Source organism: Sapajus apella, unplaced genomic scaffold (assembly GCF_009761245.1).
Source record: "Sapajus apella isolate SASKATOON/1434 unplaced genomic scaffold, GSC_monkey_1.0 scaffold28, whole genome shotgun sequence".
NCBI classification, from domain to species: domain Eukaryota; kingdom Metazoa; phylum Chordata; class Mammalia; order Primates; family Cebidae; genus Sapajus; species Sapajus apella.
This window is the reverse complement of record NW_022436968.1, coordinates 2,574,618-2,588,519: the sequence shown is the minus strand read 5'-3', so window position 1 is coordinate 2,588,519 and position 13,902 is coordinate 2,574,618. Positions and strand designations below refer to the sequence as shown.

Genomic DNA, 13,902 nt, shown 5'->3' with positions numbered 1-13,902 from the left:
GACTCATTGTTTTCTTGCCAACTTCCATAAAAATTGTGGTAAGTTAGCCTAGGAGCTGTGTTGCTTCTTGGCAATTGCTTGACCACTTGACTTAGATAAAAAAAGAAGTAAAAAGGCAAAGTAGACAGCTATTCTTTTAGGAGGATTCTTAGAACCTACCATGGTGTACGTAGTAAGAATCGTTGAGGAGTGAAACAGAACCTTAAGAGTGGCCAGGAATTATAGTTTGAACTGCAGCTGTGTTACCAGCACAGTTATCAGCAGTTCTATTATAAAGGAAGGAAAGAGGATGTCATTGGATGACTAGCTGTTGTCCTATTGAAGCACTTATGCTCTAAAAAGAAATGAGACAATTGACAAGAAGACAATGCAGAGTGAAATCAAACTTTTATGAATGTAAGTATGATGTGTGTTCACACAGAAGCAAATGTGGAGTGATCTGATGAATGTAAATCAGTGTATTGGCTAAAATGGACAATTAATGATAGATATTAAGTCAAATGTTTAAAATACAGTGAAACAGTGCTTAATGACAGTGATACATTCTGAGAAAGGCATCATTAGGTGATTGGTTGTTTCACAAACCTCATACTGTATATATACACAAACCTGGTGGTCTAGCTTGCTACACGCTTAGGCTATATGGCATAGCTTACGGCTCCTAGGCTACAAACCTGTACCGCATGTTACTGTATTGAATAATTTAGGCAGTTTTAACACAATAGCAAGTGTTAGTGTTTGTGTATCCAAACACATCTAGATATAGAAAAGATACAGTAAAAGTGTCACATTATAATCTTAATGGGACCACCATCACGTATGCGGTCCGTCGACAGAAACGTCATTGTGCAGTACGTGACTGTAATATATTTTAAACTTCAGCCAGATTTTAGCACAAGTTTTGAAATAAAGAGTGAAGACACATGCTGACAAATTTGTTTAGGGTAAGAGACAAAGAAGCTGCACATTCAGCTAGTGTGTCTTCAGGGAGATATTTAGTTGACAATCAGGACAGTGAGCATTGCCAGAATATGCAGGAGTGACATATAAAAAGCGAATGTGTTAAGAATATGAGGATATTAAGGGACTACCCAAGAACTTTATCACTAGTTTTGGTATAAATTGATTTTACTTAAATGAATACTAATAAAACATAAAATCTGGTATTTGGGTAGTATGAAATAATTCAATACTCCATGGAATGACGTTTTCCCCTCTGAGGTTATTGTAATTATAAACCTGTAGTACAGTAAAGAGAGAGAGAAGTATTATAGCTCACTAAAAGATACATTTAAATACTTTAAGCAATTTCTCAGTCCATTTTGAAGAGGAAGTAAAATAAGTACTAAAACTGTCAAGCATCAGATTTAGATCTTTGGTGGTAGTGATTTTGTTTTATTTTCTGTAATTAAACCTGTTTACTCATTTTCTAAAATTCTGTGGCAGGTATAAAGGCAGTTTAAGAAAACCTAATAGTATTGAATAAATTTAGAAGGATGTAATCTTGTTATTAATTGTCATTCATTTGTTTTATTTGCATATCATGATGGCCTTATCTATTTTCCAATTAGTTTCCCCTGTTTTTAGTTATCAAGTGATTGCAACAGAAAAATCTCAATGTATTTTATTATGGGTTTGGTAAAAGTGCCCGATTTAGCAGATAATTGCACTTTTCAAGACACTTTTATAGGGTTTTATTTCATAGCCCATGAAGCTCAATATTTCGTGAATTTTATAGTCCATGAAATAAAGAGCTGGTGTAGCAATAAGTTAAACCATTTATGTTTCAAAAATGAATGTTAATTCTGAGATGCATTATGCTATAGGCCAATTGTCTAATGAGTTTGAGAGTAATTTTATTTTTATATATTTAGAGCAGACTCTTTATCATATAAACACATTTTTTTACTCAAGAAAAAGTACAAGATGAAAGAAATCAGGCAAAATGCAGAATAGATTTCTTTCCGTGATTTCAATCACTATAAAGATAGACACATCTCTCTACCCTCTAGGGTTCATTTCAGAGCTATATAACCTGAAGTGAGGTTTGAAGAAAACCTTGAACTACTATCAAATACAGACAAATGCAGGACATATCAAGAGGTAATAAAAATGCATCAATTTCAATCTATAAAATCATAGAGTATTCATTCTTAGAATGGATCTTATTTTGAATGGAAGCTAAATAGCTCTTATCCTTGTGTGAAAAGAATGAGCTTTTGTGGAAAATGCACCTTTATTTGAACATGGACACAGGTACAGCAATGCTTCCGATACTTTAAGTTGAGTGTTTCTTAATGTTAGTTCCATGGAACGTGAGAGAATAGAAAGAATTTTGTGAAAGAGAATTCTGTGATTAAAAAAGAGAGAAACACTACATTAAACCAATTTAAACATATTTTTGAGGCAGGATTTCTAAGAGATCTATAGGTACAACATTCAAGGAAAGGGTCCAACAAGGTGGTAGACATTGTATCGTTTTCCAAGCCCCTTTCACAGCGAAACAAAGATTTACAGAGCTTCACCCAAGTGTAGTTTTCCATAGAACCATTTAGTTAAAAAGTGACTTAATAATTCTACAAATTTACTCAATGTTCCAAGTGTTCAGACAAGAATTCCTCACAAACAAAAGTTATTCTCTCTTAGCCGAGTATAATTTAGGTTTGAAGGAACAGTGTTAGGGTCATGTCAAAGAAACCTGTTTTCTCTGCCATTTCTGTCCCATCACATCCATACGTAAAATCAGTCAATTATTTTAAAAATATTTTGTTGTGAGCTGTTATATACAAGGAAGTATACTGAGTACTCAAAGAGAAATAAATGCAATTTATGGCATATCAAATTTTCTGAGACTATGTCTTCTACCAATGTTCTGGTATATTTGATGTCACCCATTGGAATCACTGCAAGACAAGCAGCAATGTCAGGCTAAGGCCTTAGCACCTTTTGAATTGGCTTTACATATATTTAAAGCTCCCAGTAGTGCTAAGAGGTAACTCCTCTAACTGCCCTGTTTTGAAGTTAAGGAAGCAAGATCATGGAAGTCACATAATAAGAAAGTGGCTAAACCTAGTTTCAAACCCAGATTTCTGATGCTAGAGCTGTGTCTCTTTACCACCATATTCGCAATTTGCAGATCGTTCTGTCAACTGGTAGCATTAGTCAGGCGCTGGAACAGAAGCCAACAATTTAGGTTTCAAAAATTGTTCTTCCTTTTAATAACTGTGTAACTGTGTGCATATCACCTAACTTCTTTGAGTTCGGGTTATTCATCTATATAATTATGTTAATAATTATGTTCATTATACCTCATTATATGTCTATCTCATAAGATAGTAGATTTTAAACTTTTCTAAATAGCAAGACCTTTTTTAAAACAAATGAAATGTTATTCAGAAATTCAATTAATAAGAGATAAAAAGCAATTTGTTCTTGATGAAAAATGGATGGCAGGTAGCATTGAAAAAGAGGCTAGTTCAACTTCAAGTTTTCCCTCCTTCCTCATGGCCCTTCCCACCACAGGCTATCTTAATAACAACTTTGCATATCAATAGGGCTTAAGATACATTTTGAAATAATTTTCCATTTAAATATTATCATCGATATAAATTGCCTAACATAATAAAGTATTAAATGAATTAGTGATATTATGTTGCTAAATTACTAAGGCAAATCTGTTCCCCAAACATTTTCTAGGACAGAGTACCTTCCAAACATTATTTTGATAAAATCTAATGCCAGTAGCATAGGGCAAACACATTCATTTTTTAAAAAAACTACATTCTTAAAATGCATGGCTTTAATCATGCATGAGAATTATTTTCAGAATCCTAAACTGTCTAATAAGATTTTTGTTAATATTTGCATATTTACTGAAATTTTGAAATGATATGTATGTATAGATGTGTGTGTGTGTGTGTGTGTGTGTGTGTGTATGTGTGTGTGTGTATTTTTTTCTCTTTGAGATGGAGTCTAGCTGTGTTACCCTGGCTAGAGTGCAGTGTCATACTCCTGGCTCCAAGTAATTCTCCTGACTCAGGCTGGTCTCAAATTCCTCACCTCAACTGATCTGCTTGCCTTGGCCTCCCAAATGCTGGAATTACAAGTGAGAGCCACCGTGCAGGGCCTAAAACAATGTTCACTGTTCAGTTTTTATTTCCAAGAGTATAGAGTTTTATTAATGCAAAATGTAATCTTAATTTTTTTTGTACCAATGAGTACAGATAGAAAATAATGTTTCTAACAGAAATTTCTACTAATGTATTGTCAGTCAAAATTTAATCAAAACTTAATTTTTTTATATGTCCACCACAAACTAAACAAATTCCAAAAGTAAATAAAATGCTTAATTGGAAAATAAAATCTGGATGTTGTATATCTCTTGTTTATATTTGAAGAGGCTGAATGGAGTTCACAGTTTTATCAGAATCAATATATAGAACATAATGTAAATTTTAATACATTTCTAAGTTTTTAAATAAAAGAATATGCATTTAAAAGCGAATCCATTTTCGAGAAGAGTGAACTATGTGTACTACCTAAAATTAAGACATGAATGTGTTCAAATTATATGTATACAGTTGACCCTGAACAATACAGTTTGAATTGTGCTGGTCCACTTATTCAGGAGTTTTTTTCAGTAATACATTGGAAAAAAATTTGTAAATTTGTGACCATATAAAAATTTTGCCTAGCCTAGAAATATTTTTAAAAATTCAGAAAAATTTATGTGTGTCATGAATGCATCAAATATATATAGTTACTAGACTGTTTATATCTTTATCGGCTGTTATGTTATTGGTAAGGCTTCCAGTCAGCAGTAGTCTGTTATGTTAACAGTAAGGCTTCCAGTCAACATCAGTTAAGTTTTCTTGGGGAATCAAATATTATACATTTAATTTTGACTGTGTGTGAGGTCAGTACCTCTAATTCCTGTGCAATCCAAGGGACAACTGTAATTTACGTTATTCTCTATGAAGATTTCATTGAATACTTTAGTCCACATTTATATCTCCCTTCTTTCAATGCTATGTATAAATAACATTTATAGGAATTAATTTAGTGTATGAGCTGCTATGAAAATGTAATAGCTTTAATCTAAAAGACATGACCACCTTTCCTTCCCTGGAGACCTATTCTTCTCTACTGGAATGCTCTCCCCTTTATTCTAGTATCTGCCTTCCAGTGATACAAAAACAATTGCAAACCACAGTTACATACATGATATATATATTTGTAATGTCTGTCTTATACACACACACAAACATATATATGTACATTTATGTGAGACAGAGTAATATAAACGTATAAAATGTATAATATATATTAGAAAAACAGTAAGTCATTTTCAAATATTAATATGACTGTCCTTATATAATTTTTCAGCTTAAAAAATAGGGGCAATGGTAGCACTACAAAACTGTTAAGGGCTGTTCACTTGTGCAAGATGGGGTTAGCTATCAAAACCAATGAAAAGAACTTAAATATTGTTTACTTTCACCCCCTTCTGTCTTAGGGGAGAGGAAATGTTACTTCTTTTTCCTCTATGTAGTTTACATGGATTGGTTATTCAGTATACCCTTTGTTTGCTGTAGATTTTGAGATAAATCCAAAGATAGATAAAAGAAGTTGTATCAAATTGGAATCCTAGTGAGAATTTTTACTTCTTCCTCCCCATTATATACTCTCAGGAGACCAGAGCTTTCAAACATGTGACAACTGGGCTTCTGAATGATGACCTATGGATTTTTAGTTGATACAAATTTGCCAATAAGGACAGCAGAGCAGCTGACTGTAATAGAATGACTCATTCATACATCTGCACAGGCCCTTATCTGTACTCCTAGGGTTGCAAATGTGAAATAGGGCCAGTTTTGGCATATGATGCAAACACTCTCCCAGATACTACCGTAGGCTTACAAGGAAAAATAGAGGACTAATTAACCACTCAATTTGGAAAAAAAAAAAAAATGCTTAAACTACTCATAAAAAGAGGACAAGAATAACAGATGGCCATACTAGACCTTATTTTTCTTTGATATGGTAAACATATATATGTTTCCAGCTAAAAACAATCATTTATAAAATATAATCATAAAAACTAAGCTATATGGAAGTTCTTCCTTTAGTCTATAGCATTTTAAATGAGTTATGTGGGTTCATAAGCCAGCATACTACAAGGTTTATTTTTAAACTCAATCATACTACAACAGCTGTTCATTAATTTATCTGGTTATGTGTATCTCATATAATTTTGAGATTGCTACCTTTAAAGCCAATTTAAAAACTTTATAACCTCTTCCTCAAAAGATAACAGTGTTTATTTTAAAATGCCATATACACAACTCTTAACATATATCTGCAGATTTTTCCAAGGTGTATCCCTAAGTAACCATAGACCTATTGAATTAGAATTTCCATTGGAAGGCCTCAAAACTTTTATTTTTTAATAAATAGGTAATATATTTGCACTGAAGTTGAAATTTGGGCAATGTTCATCTAGCTAACTATTTTGAAAAATGCATAAGCAAAAGAGGACTTAAACAATTTGCTTTATTTACTGTAGTGTCACAAGTGTGTATCACAAAATCTGGCACATAGCAGATATTCTGATAGAAAAAGGTTTTTAGATGATTTGAAATAAATACAACTAGTTTTAGAAATGAGACAGAGAAAATGTTAGTCAGCATTTTAGAAATGTTTTTGATGTTTACTTTATTCTTCTTCTTTCCTCTTCAGTTAACTATATAAAATTCTGTAATTTTTGGATTATTTGTTAACTTTCCTTTAATAAACTCAATTGCTTACAGTCAGTCAGATAAAGCCTTGGCTAGCTCTGTTATAATAGTTCATTGACCTAACATCTTGAATTTTTCATAAGCCAGAATAAGTCGTGAAATACCATGTTTTACAAATACAATCATTTTTGCTAGAACTTTTTATGCATTCAAATTTCCTGAATTGTGCCAGTCCCAGTTAGGTGGCTGGTTCCATTCCAGTAACAATTAAAAATTCTTGCTATAATCCAATTTTACTGTTTAAGAAAAAGAGATTAGGAGAAAAATATTAGGTTCCTAAATACAAATATGCCGATAGAAGTCAACAAGTATAATGAAACCCAGATCTGCCTGGCTCCAGGTTCCTGTTCTTAAGTAGTGTAGTATAGTATTATCTTTATTATTAACTTTTCTTGTTTGTCAAATCAGAAAAAGTCCATATGATTACCTTACTTCAGTGTTCTGATTTGATTTTCCATAGCTTTATTAATCCCTTTATTTTAAACAGTTTATTAAGGTGTAATTGAAACATCTAAACTGCACATATTTAAAGTGTTTAATTTATGCACTGCTCTAACTATACACCCATAAACCATGGCAACAATTGAGGTAGCAAACATTTCCACTACCCTCAAACATTCTATGTGCCCCTTTATAATATTTCTATCCAGCCTTTCTCCAATCTCCTTCCTCCCCCATTCTTCCACGAAAACCTCTGAACTGCTATCTGACCATATACATTAGTTTACATTCCTAAACTTTTACAAAGAATCATACAGAATATACTGTTTTCAATTTTAATTATTTTTCTCAGCATAGTTGTTTAAAAATTCAAACATTTTATTAGTAGTATCAATAGTTTTTTCCTTCAAATTGCAGAGTAGTATTCCATTGTATGGATATACCAGCTTATTGGTTAATGAACATTTGTTTTGTTTTGTTTTTCAGAGGTTTTTTTTTGGCTATTGCAAATATAGTGGCTATAAAATATGTAAAAAAGTGTTCGTATAGACTTACTCTTTTATTTCATTTGGGGAAATATATAAGAGTAGAATGGCTGAATCATATTGTAGGTGTATGTTTATCTCCGAGAAATTGCAAAACCATTTTACAAGGTAATTACCTCAATTTGTACTGCCTCAAACAGCATATGAGTTACACACCCTTCTCCGTCATTTGTTTTCTTTTAAATAGCCATTTTTACAGATGTGCAGTATGTCTTTCTGTGTTTTTAATATACATTTCCCTAATGACCAACAATGTATAATAGATATTTATTTACCATCTATATATTATCCCCTTTGGTGGACTGCTTGTTGAAATACTTCTCTGATATTTTTATTGGATTTGTTTTATATTATTAAGTTTTGAGATTCTTTTATATTCTTTGGACAAAAGTTTTTTGTCAAGTATATGATTTGTGCATATGTTTGCCCAGTCTGCAGTTTATATCTTCATTTGCTTAACAGTGTCTGTTGAAGAGCAGATTCTTAACTTCAATTGGGTATAATTTTTAAGTCACTTTCATAGATCATATTTTTAGTGTGTATCTAGAAATTTTTTGCATAACCAAGGTTAGCAAAATTTGTTGTTATATTTTATTCTAGATATTTTACATTTTACATTTCCATTTAGATCTATGAGTTATTTTTGTTGTTGTTGTTGTTATTTAGTCTTTATTTCATAATCATAAACTTAACTCTGCAATCCAGTTACACATGGGAGGGAACAAGGAAAACATGGAACTCAAAGGAAACTGCAGTGAGAGCACAGATTCTAGAATACTTAGAGCAAATGGGGCGGAGGGGTTCTCTTCTGAGCTACAGAGGGAATGGTCTAGTGGTTAAGATAAAATGCAAGTCAAACTTATTTATTTATTTTATTTTATTTTTTTGAGACGAAGTTTCACTCATGTTACCCAGGCTGGAGTGCAATGGCGCGATCTCGGCTCACAGCAACATCCGCCTCCTGGGTTCAGGCAATTCTCCTGACTCAGCCTCCTGAGTAGCTGGGACTACAGGCACGCGCCACCATGCCCAGCTAATTTTTTGTATTTTTAGTAGATACGGGGTTTCACCATGTTGACCAGGATGGTCTCGATCTCTTGACCTCGTGATCCACCCGCCTCTGCCTCCCAAAGTGCTGGGATTACAGGCTTGAGCCACCGCGCCCGGCCAAGTCAAACTTATTAGCGTTGTCCACAGTCAGCAATGGTGATCTTCTTGCTGGTCTTGCCATTCCTAGACCCAAAGTGCTCCTCCACAATATTCATGCCTTCTTTCACCTTGTCAAAAACCACATGCTTGCCATCCAACCACTCAGTCTTGGCAGTGCAGATGAAAAACTGGGAACCATTTGTGTTGGGCTCAGCATTTGCCATGGACAAGATGCCTGGACCTGCATGCTTTAGGATGAAGTTCTCATCATCGAATTTCTCCCGGTAGATGGACTTGCCACCTGTGTCATTATGGCATGTGAAATCATCACCCTGACACATAAACCCTGGAATAATTTTGTGAAAGCAGGAACACTTATAACCAAATCCTTTCTCTCCAGTGCCCAGAGGATGAAAGTTGTCTGCTGTCTTTGGAAACTTGTCTGCAAACAGCTGGAAGGAGACGCAGCCCAAGGGCTGGCTGTGGATGGCAATGTCGAAGAACACAGTGTGGTTGACTTTGGCTGATACTGCACGGCTCCTGGCGGAGGTGGCATCTGCAAAGCCTCTGAGTTATTTTAATTGACTTATATGATGCAAATTATGTATCAAATATCTTATAATTTTGCATATGGATATTAAATCATTAAAGCATTCTATATCAAAAAGACTGTCTTTTTTTGGCTTGTTTTGCACTTTTGTAAAAAATCATTTACCATATGTAATATGGGTTTATTTTTGAATTCTGTTATGTTCTATATTTCTATTTTGAAACTATCACTTGTTTAACATAAATTTACATTATATATTTAAATTTTGTTTTAATTTATTTAGGTCTGCTGAATAATCATAAAACTTTTAGAATAAGATTTCAAATTTTTATTTTAAAAAGCCTACTGGGGTTTTGATTGGAAGTGTAGTGAATCTATAGATTGGTTTGAAAAGAATTGTCATCTTCTGATTCTTTTGATTGATGCACATGGTATCTTCTGATTCGTGAATATAATATGTTTCTCCATTTATTTAGGGTTTTTAAAAATTTTTCTCTCATAATGTTTAGAGACCCTTAACAACCTTTTAAAGATTCATTTATATTTTTTCATATTTTAATGTTATTTGAAACAATAATGTTGAAATTTTAATTTTCAATTGCTTTTTCTGGTATATAGAAATGGTTTTTATTTTTATAAGCTTCTGGCTTTTCATGGCTACAATTTCATGAAGATTGAAAGAGAGTTAATAGGCGTAGCTCTAAGTTAACAGATCCTGCTGTTCTTATAAGCTTAAGAAAAGTTTTTTGAATGAATGTGTTTAGTTTGTTCTGTGCTTCTAATTAATTTTGGGGGGTCCTGAAATGGCTGAGTTTGATATATTTGCCTTTTTTTGAGGAGCAAACTCACTGAACTTCTGTACGTCCTAAGTCCACAAACCCATGTTTATTGAGCAATTCAATTACTTGTTTTTGTAAAAAAAAAATTATTTATGTCCATACACGTTCTGAGTTCTGGTTTCTTTTTCTTTGTTTAGGGCTTCAGATTATTTAAAGTGGATTTGTCCACACTTGTCCACTGTTGATATTCTTATTTACTAGTTGGTGCCTAGAGACATTCATCATATTGTTTCCTGAGGCAATAGTCTTAAGAGGTGTCCAGGTATGGAGCTGCACTGGAAGGTAGGTAGAATGAAGATAATGTTGGACTCTGGGGCTCAAGTGATTCTCCCACCTCAGCCTCCTGAGAAGCTGGAGCTATAGGCATGCGCCACCAAGCCTGGTCCAATGACCTACAATTCCTAACATGAAAATCACTTATTAGTTAAAGAAGCCAAAGTGATCACCTCATAGTAACATTACAGGTTAATTTTAAAATTATAAAATCAAAAGCTCTATAAATGAGAAAATAAGTATTTAGTAATTTGAACAATTATTTATAAGACTAAAAATAAACTCAACGTTTAATTAAAAATACTGTTATCCATTACTTCAGACAGGTCTTTCTTCATCAAGTCATTCATCAAAGATGCTAATCAGAAGGTAAATGACCATATTAACTGCACAATTTATTCAAACATATATTTTAAAATATCAAAGATAAATAGATAAAACCTTTCTACATTTAAAAAATAATGTTTAATATATGCATTCGCTAGAGAAAATATTTGCTTATCAGCTATTTTTATGTCAAATATTAAGGACAATTTTAGTCAAATTTAATAAAAGTAATTATTAATTAAAATCACATTTTGAAGGCAGCAAAATCAACATGTTTTACACGTAAAAACAAAGATTAACAGATTTCCAAACAAAATTATTTACATATATTTGCCACTTAAAATTAGAAATTCTGTTACAAAAAGGAAAGAAATGTAAGACATACTGTTTTTTCATTAAATTATTGAATCGCTTGTCACCATAGTAACTAACAGACACATCAGGAGAAAATCATTCACATATATATTCTTGCAGGTGACTCTCATTCTCCCCATCTTTCTTTCAGCTGCCTCCATAGCTTATTATTAGAACCAAAACTAATATTAGTCGAGAAACAGGTGTTCACCTGAGAAGCATTGCTTTCAAGCAGAATTAGCTTGTAAATTGCACATAAAAATTGATCAATATGCATTTAGTCTTTAGTCTTTAATATCAGTTTCTGCCTAATTAATTGGAATAAAAATTTCTTGTTTAGCACATCTCCCTTTATATGAGAAGGAGATTTTTCTGGTCTTCCTTTCTAATAGGTAGAGGATCATATGGGATGAGTGTGAGAAAGTTCTTAGAGAAGTATATCCAGAAGACTAAGTGTTGACAGATGCATCATCTTAACTAATGGGTATAGAATAAAGTATTTCAATATGGAGCAATTTACAATTGCCTCTCTATCATTTGATGTCATTTATTATATTGTATTCTATGTTACAAAATCATACTGAAGTCAAGAATCTTCTGAGTTAGACATTTTTTCACATTTCCTGGACGAGTGTATAGTGACTCAGAAACTTATAGTAATTTGACAACTATTTACAGCTAGTAATCAGTGGGACAAGAATGCCAAACCATGCCTGTCTATTTATAAAACTAAAGATTTTTCACTACAATGAACTGTCATGTTCTTATTACACATAGAAGCCAGATGGCAAATTGGAAATACACCAGCCAGAGAAGCTATGGTAGAAATGGTAATTTTACTCCAATAACCATCACCTTCCTCCACATAGAAATATAAATATCACCCCACTCATTTTTAGCTTGACACACAGCTTGCCTTTACCGTTTGTCAGCTTTTCATGTAGTTATGACTTGTCATGTGATTAAATTTAGGGCATGAGGAATAAGCAGAAATAACGTTTGGGATTGCTGAGACTTCTCCTTACAGAGGATAATACTATCCCGATGCTTTCTATTTTTTCTTCTTCCTGGTAGTTCATATACAGATATGGAGGAAAACCAGTTTTGATCATGCAGGACTGCAACCAAAGAAATAGTATTTCCACAATATATCAGGTAACCAGGTGCCTGAATGTCCTTGTGATATGAAGCAACCTGACAATTTTGGATTGTTCTCCTCTGATCTCCCCAGAGTGAGAGAAATTACTTTCTTTCTCATTTTAGTTCTATATTTTGGGGTCTCCTTGCTAAAGAGCCTTGAGTTGTAACTTAAATAGTGGAGATATTCATTCACAGCCTGTTCTAGTTTGGTCTTTCCTAGTTATCTGATACCCAGAAGAATTTTATTCACATGATAAATTTTTAAGAAATGATTACCTATTTAACTTATTCTTATATCCTGTTTTATAATACATGACGAAAATACATGAATAATATAATTGGTAGGGTTACCCTCATGTTCATCAAAATACAAAAGATAAAGGAAGCAGCTGTAACTGAAAGCATATCCAGAGTTTCATAACAACCAAAGCTGAAAGTTTAACCATACAGATTCCTTAGCTTTCGTCGTTGAATAAAAAAAAAAAAAAAAAAAAAAAAAAAAACATGCTAGTGCATCAGAAACATCAAGCTGTTTCCTAGCTATGAATTCTAAAAAAAATCACACAGTTGTCTCTGGCAAAACAATATTGTTTATTCCAGAAACAATTGATGATTCCCTAAATGGCATTTTTTTTTAAATGCAGGGCTATTGGGTGTATGAGCATTTCCATTTTTGACTGGAGGACAAAATACTAAGATGCACTTGGGAAAAGCCATTTGTACAGTGTCCTCGAAAATTTTGCACTCTATAGAGGATAGGCCTATTTTCATGTGTATGTAGTCTTATTAAACCAAATTAATTAGCTTCTTGCAATATATTACTTCTGTTACACATGTAAATTGTTTTATAATTACATTCCCTACTCATCTTAATTGTTGGAAAATCAGGTATGTTTATAGATGTAAATATATGGAAAAGTAGGTAACGTTACAGTTTAAATACAGCACATTCATTAAAGAAATCATGAGATAAGCAAGTATATTACTATAGATTACTTAATGTTAAGATACATATTTTAACAAATATGTACTTCAAAAAAATTTTATGTGAGGAGTAAGGTGAAAGCTGGTGGTGATACAGGACAGGTGAGCCCCACTTTGGGCTTATCCTGCAAGGGTTCTTGGCTTTGGCCAGAAAAGAATTCAAGGATGAGCTGGTGGTAGGGTAGAAGACAACAGCTTTGTTGAGGTGGCAGTGTTACAGCTCCAGGACTGATCTTATGGAGCAGGGCTATCCCATGGGCAGTGTGCTGAAAGTAGCAGCTCAGGGCAGTTTTGCAGTCACATTTTTACCTCCTTTTAATTATATGTAGATTAAGGGGGATAAATGCAGAAATTAATAGGGAAGGGGTAGTAACTTCTGGGTCATCAGGTCATTGCTATCGAAAGAGGCAGTAATGCCTGTGTGTTGCCATGGCAATGGTAAACTGACATGACACGCTGGTGGGCATGTCTTATGGAAAACTGCTTCTGCCCAGTCCCTGTTT

The 13,902-nt window shown here is 33.3% G+C and overlaps 1 long non-coding RNA gene and 1 pseudogene across 1 annotated transcript; one reads left to right on the top strand and one right to left on the bottom strand.

Annotated features, from left to right (window-relative positions):
- The first annotated feature begins 625 nt into the window (after positions 1-625).
- On the top strand, positions 626-8,329 carry LOC116560959. The gene is made up of 3 exons (XR_004273233.1): positions 626-728; positions 973-977; positions 8,320-8,329. It is a non-coding gene; the product is annotated as an uncharacterized LOC116560959 (long non-coding RNA).
- A 630-nt stretch (positions 8,330-8,959) lies between these two features.
- On the bottom strand, positions 8,960-12,729 carry LOC116561224 (annotated as a pseudogene).
- Between the last annotated feature and the right edge of the window lie 1,173 nt (positions 12,730-13,902).